At 49.5% G+C, this 8,234-nt stretch overlaps 1 long non-coding RNA gene across 1 annotated transcript; it reads left to right on the top strand.

The window, feature by feature from the left end:
- Window positions 1–3,496: 3,496 nt before the first annotated feature.
- LOC143823616 (uncharacterized) lies at window positions 3,497–7,947 on the top strand. The gene is made up of 3 exons (XR_013226529.1): window positions 3,497–4,044; window positions 4,127–4,716; window positions 6,029–7,947. It is a non-coding gene; the product is annotated as an uncharacterized LOC143823616 (long non-coding RNA).
- Window positions 7,948–8,234: the final 287 nt, after the last annotated feature.

Genomic DNA, 8,234 nt, shown 5'->3' with positions numbered 1-8,234 from the left:
GGATTCGACCTCAGGGTGTATTGCTGCCACCTCGAAACATTGGCGAGTAACTGGGCACTACTGTAGGCAGAGGGTTGGATCTGGAATAAATCTCACTGATTCCCCTTTTCCTCTGCAGCCTCTCTGTGTCATTTGGGGGGGGCTCTCCCCCTGGAGCAGCATTTTATGGAGATCAGTGGGCTCAAGTGAGAAGCAGAAGGCTGGAAATTATCAACTCGCTATTACAGGGCAGACCTTGTATGCGCTTTCAACAAGATCTCTCCTCCAATAAGTCAATGGTTTGGCAGTAGAGGCTAGGCTACTGTAGCTCTTGCTACATGGAGTGGCCCTTGAGTCCAAGGAGGAAGGTGGGATATAAATTTAATAATAAAAAAACAGAAGTAAATATAACCTACTGCTGGGCTTGAAGAGCCTCTTGTGGCACAGAGTGGTAAGGCAGCAGACATGCAGTCTGAAAGCTCTGCCCATGAGGCTGGGAGTTTGATCCCAGCAGCCGGCTCAAGATTGACTCAGCCTTCCATCCTTCCGAGGTCGGTAAAATGAGTACCCAGCTTGCTTGCTGGGGGGTAAACGGTAATGACTGGGGAAGGCACTGGCAAACCACCCCGTATTGAGTCTGCCATGAAAACACTGGAGGGCGTCACCCCAAGGGTCAGACATGACTCGGTTCTTGCACAGGGGATACCTTTACCTTTACTGCTGGGCTTGGCCTAAGGAAACAGCATAAAGTTTCACTCTATCCTGTAACAGGCACAATTTCCACCCTGTTTCCAAGCTTAATTAGGTACTTTAAACAGGCATAAGCATTTTGCACAGCTGAGGATCTGGTACTATGGCTTTACTCACTGTGATTCTCACTCCATCTCCTTCCCAAGGAGACTTTCTCTGATCTGGACAGCCAGGTTTGATTCCCCACTCCTCCACATGCAGCCAGCTGGGTGACCGTGGGCCAGTCCCCATCCTCTTAGAGCTGTTCCCACAGAACAGCTCTTTTAGAGTTCTCTCAGCCCCACCTGTCTCACAGGCTGTCTGTTGGGGGGAGTCTGTTGGGACTCCTTTGGGTAGTGAAAAACATGGTATAAAAACCCGACACAATCGTAAACAGAGTTCTAAATTCAATGGTCTTAGAAGGGCGTACTTCTTCTTCGGATTGATCCATAAATTCCCCCACCCCAGCAGGCCGAGTGATTGTTTATTGACTTCGTTTCTTGCATTTTGTTCTGTTGTAATACTGCATAATAAATAGCAATTAGGTCATAATGAAAAGTGGATGGAAATACAGGCAACAGGGTTTCGGACTCTCCCACTCCCAGAATGCAGCCTTATGCACATGATCCTGCCAAGGGTACCATAACCATATTTTCACCCAAACACCGCCGCTGTCAGAGGCCATTAAAACAGAGAAGAGCAAGCAATTGCATCACAGGTACATCGGTCGGTGGGTGGAACAGGCCAAAATAAAAAACAGATTGCAGACGTATCGCAGCGGCAACAGCACACCCTGCCTGGTTTTCGATCGCTGGACAGGACACATCAGGGATCGGCAAGAACAGCGTACAAGACCATGTTGCAGGGCCAGGGCCAGGGCCAGATCGGGCCCAATCAGCCAAGGGGCCAGCCAGGCAGGAGATGGCAACGGTATGGCTCATGTCTGTTTTCACCTCCCAGTCCTGCACAGCCAGCTGGAGAGGCCCAGGCCAAGGTGCCACCGGGGAGGGCGGCTTGCTCCAGGGTGTGCCAAGCCAAGAACACCCTCGCCACCCCTTTCTTTGCCAGCACACCAACATTAGCATTGATGGCCAGCGTGGGGTTGTGGTTAGAATGTTGGACTAGGATGGGATGACCCAATGGTGGCTCCCCAGGTGTCCAAGGACTACAATTCCCATGAGCCCCTGCCAGCATGCTGCCGCCTTGAGCCTGGGTTCCCTGTTGGCTTTCTCCTCAAAAGTATGGCATGTGGCTTGGAAGACCACATCAAGCTCAACGTGGAGACCGCCTGGCTGACGCCTTCCCCATCCCCCTGCATGGCCCATCAGCACGATAATCTCTGCATTGTAGCAGAGAGTGGCTTGCCCAAATCCAGATGAAAGGCAAGCTGTAGCACCCTTCTAATTTATGGTATTTATCTAATTCATATAAAGAATATACCCAACAACCACTGAGGACTCAGGGCAGCCCACTCTGGCTTGGGACGTCTCTGAAGATTTTGGGGGTGGGGGATAGAACCTGGGGGGAGGGCAGGGACCTCAGTGGGGTAGAATGCCACCATGTCCACCCTCCGAGGCAAACATTTTCTCCAGAGGAACTAATCTCTGTGGTCTGGGAGATCGGTTGTCATTCCAGTTCTTAAAGACTCACCTGGAGGCTGGCAGCCTTCCACTGAAGCCGATGGACTCTGGGTGTAACCCTGCTTAGGACAGGTGGGCAGCACAGGGGAAATTAAGCTAGAGATTTCACCTGTGGTTTGGTGTCATGGCTACTGTGGAACACCAAGCGTGGGAGCAGTCCTCTACTCTGGAGAACCAAGCTTGAGTCCCCACTCCTCCTCTACATGCAGCCAGCTGGGTGACCTTGGGCTATTCACAGTTCTCTCAGAGCTCTCAGCCTCACCTACCTCATAGGGTGTCTGTTGTAGGGAGAGGAAGGGAAGGTGATCGTAAGTCACTTGAAGACTCGTTTGGGTACGTCCTAATGATAAATTACACATCCAAACAGATGTGTTGACAGGCTCCGCTTGTTTCCTCAAGCAGGACAAAGAGCAGCTGTAGTCGGGAGAGATCAGTTCTAGTTTTAGGAGAATGCTAGATCCCATGTGGAAATTGCCAGCCCAAAGCCCAACCCAGAACCCAAACAACTGGACTCTGTGCTCTGGGGGAAGGCATGCTGGACAGACAGCATGGGGTAATAAGTGAATGTGGTGGCTTAGGGACCTGAGAGACCCAGGTTCATATCCACACGCCACCATTCAAAATCATCTGGGTGACCTTGAATGCGTTACACTCTCTCAGCATGACCTACCTCACAGGGTTGTTGTTAATATAAAACAGAGGGGTGGAGAATGACATCATCAAGAATTCCAGGTGTATGTCTGAGCAGCCTGTGTGTGTGTGTGTGTGTGTGTGTTTTAAAGCTGTGGCTGGGTTCATAATGTAGGATTTTAATTATTTTGAAAATATTATTTTATTACCACCTAGGCAGGTTTCTTGGAGAAGTGGCAGGAGACTGGGAAGAAAAGCAAAACACAACTAACTAACTAACTAACTAACTAACTAACTAACTAACTAACTAACTAACTAACTAACTAACTAACTTTAACAATTTTATTGTATCTGATTATGCAACGGCCTATGGCCTAGTGTAATAAAGTTTGACTGACATAAAAACTAACTAACTAGTCAGTTAGCCAGCTAACTACTGGAGGAATGAATAAAATCAACAAACAAATGTGTGTGCGCGCATGTGTGCACACAGAAATGCAGCCGCGGCGTCCCAACCAGTCGCCTTCCTAGGCCTCCTCCTTTCCCTTCTCGTGAATGCCAGCCACAGCCCCCAGCTCGGCTTCCGCGCACGGTTGGCCAGCGGCTCCCCTAAGCGCAGGGCTCCCGGGGCAGGCAGCGAAGGGCCGCCGCCGCAGCCCGGCTGCCTCCCCTGCGCAACCGCTTGCTTGCTTGCTTGGTCTCCCGCCTGGCTCCGGGCGCTTGACAACAGGAAGAAGCCGGCGGAGCCCTCGGTGCGTCCCGGGGCAGGCTCAGGTGGGGCGCGGACGGGGCCAGGCGCTTCCCACGGGACGCATCTCGCCGGCGGGAGAACTTGGCCGCGCAGGAGGTTCGGCGAGGAGGGGCGAGGGCCCGGGGCCGGCAGGGAAAGGGAACCTGCAAGCGCCAACCCAGGCCGGCCTCCGCACGGCAGTCGGCGCAGGAGCGCAGCGGATGAGCGCCGCGGCTGCCAAGCGACTTGGGCGGGTCTCTCGCTGCGCGCCGCCTCTCTCCAACGAACGGAGCACTCGGGAGGCCTGCGCCTGCCTACCTGGCTGGCCTAGCCTTGGTAACTATAACAATGCAAACAGGTCCAGGGGCTGAATGGCATCTCATGTATCATAATACAGTATTTCCTCTTTTTCTGGCAGGTCCACCACATGGTAGAATGATGCATTTCGAACAATTTTGACATTTCGAACAATTGCCGTTATATTTTGACATTTCGAACAATTGCCGTTATAACTCTTAGGGGAACTGATCTTGGTTGACTGGAGATTCAGGTGCCACCTGGGAGTTGGCAGCTCTACTTTGTGAGTTTGGGATGGTCTGCTTAATCCCCTCCTGCTGTCAGCATTTCCTAAGAGACATGTATGCGGCTTTTCTACCCATGGAGAAGACACAGGATTCATAATATCATTCCCAAGTAGAAAATCAGCTGGGAAGCTTCTTCCTGGGCAGAGTCAGAGATCAATGGATTCAGCTCTTCTCCGACATGTCTCCACTTCCAATCACCTCCCCAACCACTTTTTATTTGAAAACAACAACACTGAACTTCCAATCGTGTCTACCTGGCGACCTCCAAGAAACTAAATTTATATTCAAGCGATATTAGAGACCAAACCCTTCCTTTCCTTTGAAGACAGAAACCAAATAGTGTTATTACCCCAAAGCAAAAAGTTGATTCTGGCATTTCAGTGGTTGCCAAGTCCAGCTTGAAAAAAACTCCTGGAGATTTGAGGTCAGTGCCTGGAGAGGGCAGAGCTCAGAAAGGCTTTGATGCTGTAGAGGCCACCCTCTGAAGTTGCCATTTCCTCCAGGGGAATTTTTCTCTGTAGTCTGGAGATCAGATGTAATTCTAGGAGAACTCCAGGCCCCACCTGGAAGTTGGGAATGGTAGATGTTCCTCTGCCTCCTTGATGCATCAGAAGAGTGCAGGAGGAACCATTTTTGCTATTGCAGTGAGTGCCCATTAGGAAATACCTCCTTCCATCATAAAAATGTACCTGGTTTGGATCCTCCCAAGATTTTGTGATTGGCCCTACCAGCATGTTAACTGTTTTGGGGGAATATCCAGTTAGGACTGCCAAGTTTCCGGTAGGGGTAGTGGGATACCCTAGCCCCAGATCCTATTACCTGCCACTTGGAGCTGCAGCTGGAGAATTTTTTTTGTATGTTTTAGATGTAATCTTGTATACTTATCAGAGGTTCTTACTAGAAGTGTCAAAGGTTAGGTCAAGGAATCGCTGGGAATACTATGGTTTTGCCATAGAGTTTCTGGCAATTCCTAGAGTAAGAATTTCTGATAAATATTCAAGGATGCATTTTTTTTTATTCCTCCCATACGACATTGTACCCCACCACCACCCATGTGCAATTTGCCAGGCACTGACTGGCAGCCCTATGCCCATGCTTGGAAGCTCACTGATATTCCATGAAATATAGGCACACTGTTGTTACCCACCCAGTAGCAACTTGCCAGGTCCCTCAGAATAGAAACTCGAGCTTTAACATAACTAGATCCAGTTCAGGCTGGCTAAAAAAAAAAAAGTGTGTTTGCATTCAAGTTCAGTTGAGCTTCTCTGCAGGAAATCAACATGCTTACATTCTAAAAAAGAGGAAGATCTCGGTCAGATTTCAGTCCTCCATGTTTACTCACTGTTTCCATTCCTGAATTCATGCACTCAAAGTGCGTTGGTTATTCTTTTGCTTAGCCAGGGATTCCCAATTAGGGGCTCGCGGGAGCTCCAAAGGGGGTCCGCATCATTTCCCCTCCTGCCTTAATGGACTCAGCCACAAACATGGGATTCGGCAACTTCCATTTGCCCCCCCCCCCCCTGCGAGCATGAGTTCTCTTGGGGTTTCTGCATCTGGGAGGGGGCAGAGTCTGTACTCCTGCTCCCTCCTTAAACCACCTCCTGCCTCTTCCCCCTTCCTCAAGTCTGCCTGTTAACACGAGCAGTGATGTCACTTCCAGTGACAGGTAACTTCTGGGAGGTGTGGCCAGCTGACATTAATTCCAGGGCTCCTTAAAACCTGCAAAATTGTTTCAGGGGCTCCTCCAGGGTCAAAAGGTCGACAAAGGCTGGCTTAGACTCAAATGGAACCACACGGACAAAGCCAAGGCAGGACCGGAAACCTCGTCTCCAAGGCAAATTTACTCATGCTGCGAAGAGTGGGTTGTGCTATGTTTGCCAATATAGCCCTAAAAACAGGCTATATCTGAGCAGTGTTGACAGGAAGCAGGATCCTGTTCAGAATATTAGTCATTTTTTAAAACCTCCACAGCACCAGAAATTACCCACCACGTCCTGCACCAAATCCTTCCAGTAAATTACATGTGCATTGCTGCTATGTTGAGGCCCCCTTCTATTCAAGGAAAGTGCGAGGAACAATGAGTCTTGAGCGAATCCAGGGTACATGTTTGGCCCATGTGAATCCGTCTGCAAAGGGGAAGGCTTTGCAGCAAAGCAGGACCCATGAGGGGGCTCACAGCTCCTGGGCGCCATGGCCGAATGGACCCTGAAGGACTCCGCAATGAATACGGATGCCATGCTCTGTAAAGACTCACGGCACTGGCTTGCCAAGACACCGGCTCAAGCTTTCACCTTGTTTACTGAACGCCTGACATTTTCATGATTCAGAGGGGTAGTTTCAGGAGAGTTTGTTTGCAAGAGAAATGATAAAGCTCCCACCCCACTGAGAAATATAAACCCTTTGACGCCATAGCCAGCACCTGCCAGGCCGTAAACTTTTACAGATAGGAGATACGTGCCACATAACATCCCATTCTGCCTCGGAAACAGAAAAGATGTCTCTTCTTTCTGAATATGTAATTGTGAGGCTTCGTGTTTATGGAGCATGGGTCTCAAAAAACTGTGAATGGGGCTTGTGGAACAGATTTTTGTTACCCGCCTTTCATACTGAAGCCCTTGTCTGAAGCCCCCCAGTCTACTAAATGTTAAGGGATTACTAGCACTGTCTGGGAAGAGTGGAATTTAGGGGAGGATGTGACATCATTTCCGGGTGATGCTGTAGGAGTCTCTTGTAACCTCTATGGTAAGGACCATAGAGCCATAGGGAAATTCCTAGAGTATCACTATGGGGACCATTTGGGTCTTTTGTTATATTGCTCCTCACTTTCTCAAGGGTGAGGGATTTGCCATGGAAGCTTGCTGGGTGACCTTGGGGCAGTCAACAGGCTTCTTGTGAGGATGATGGCGAGGAGAATGATGCTGCTTTGGGTTCCCAATGGGGAGGAACGTGGGTACAGGTATCTAAATCAATAGAGGTTCCTGTAAGATAGGCCAGTGACTTGGCAACGTAATGAGTTTCAGGCAGAAGACAGGCTGGAGTCAAGGATCTCTTGATCTGTAGGTCAGTCCTCAGCCAGTACAGTAATTCCATATGGAAAATGTTAAATCCATGGGTTCAGAGGTGGACACAGACCGGGAAGTTGAGCTCTTTATCGTGACCCCAGCATGATACAAGAAGGACTGAACTGAACCAAAACTGAAGCAACCGCCCCCTCCAAAAACCCCTGTAGGTCAATTTCAATTTAAAGAATCTGGCAGGGATTGGTCAATTACATTGTAAACTACAATCCTGCATCAGACCTTCAGCTCAGTCCTTGGCAGGTTGACAGGGAAACCTTGTCATGTTGAGTCTGCTGTAGCCCAAATCAACAGGATCCGAGCTGCACTTGGAAGATGAACAAGACCGTAGTCCAGCATCAGTTTCCATGGGTTGGAGTGAGGGAAGCCAAGTTGGGCTGGGAAATTTCTAGAGATTTGAGGGCGGAGCCTGAAAACAAAGTGTTCAGGGAGGAGAGGGCAGACACAGCAGTGGGCTATAATGCCCTTTGGTCTACTGTCTAGGTCTTTCTAATCTGGAGGTTGGGTGTAAATCCAGGAGAGCACCAGGTCCCACTGGAGGAGAGCAACTAAAGGACCATGATATTCATGCTGGCGATTTTGGGGGGAAGCCTGTGGAAGGTGGGGTTAGGGGAGGGCAGGTATTTCAACAGGGTATTATACCGCAGAAGCCATGTTCCCAAGTGGCTATTTTCGCCAGGTGAGCTGATCTCTGTTGCCTGGAGATCAGATGCAATCTCAAGAGGCTAAACCAAGAAAAAGCCACACAGTGTAGGTTAAAATGTGTGGAAACCGTGTGAGGCAAGATAAAGTCATGAAAACACCTGATTGTCTTTTTCATATTTTAAATTTTTTCTAATAGGAATTGTGCAAATGGTAACAGTCC

Source organism: Paroedura picta, chromosome 14 (assembly GCF_049243985.1).
Source record: "Paroedura picta isolate Pp20150507F chromosome 14, Ppicta_v3.0, whole genome shotgun sequence".
NCBI classification, from domain to species: domain Eukaryota; kingdom Metazoa; phylum Chordata; class Lepidosauria; order Squamata; family Gekkonidae; genus Paroedura; species Paroedura picta.
This window is presented reverse-complemented; position numbering and strand designations above follow the sequence as displayed.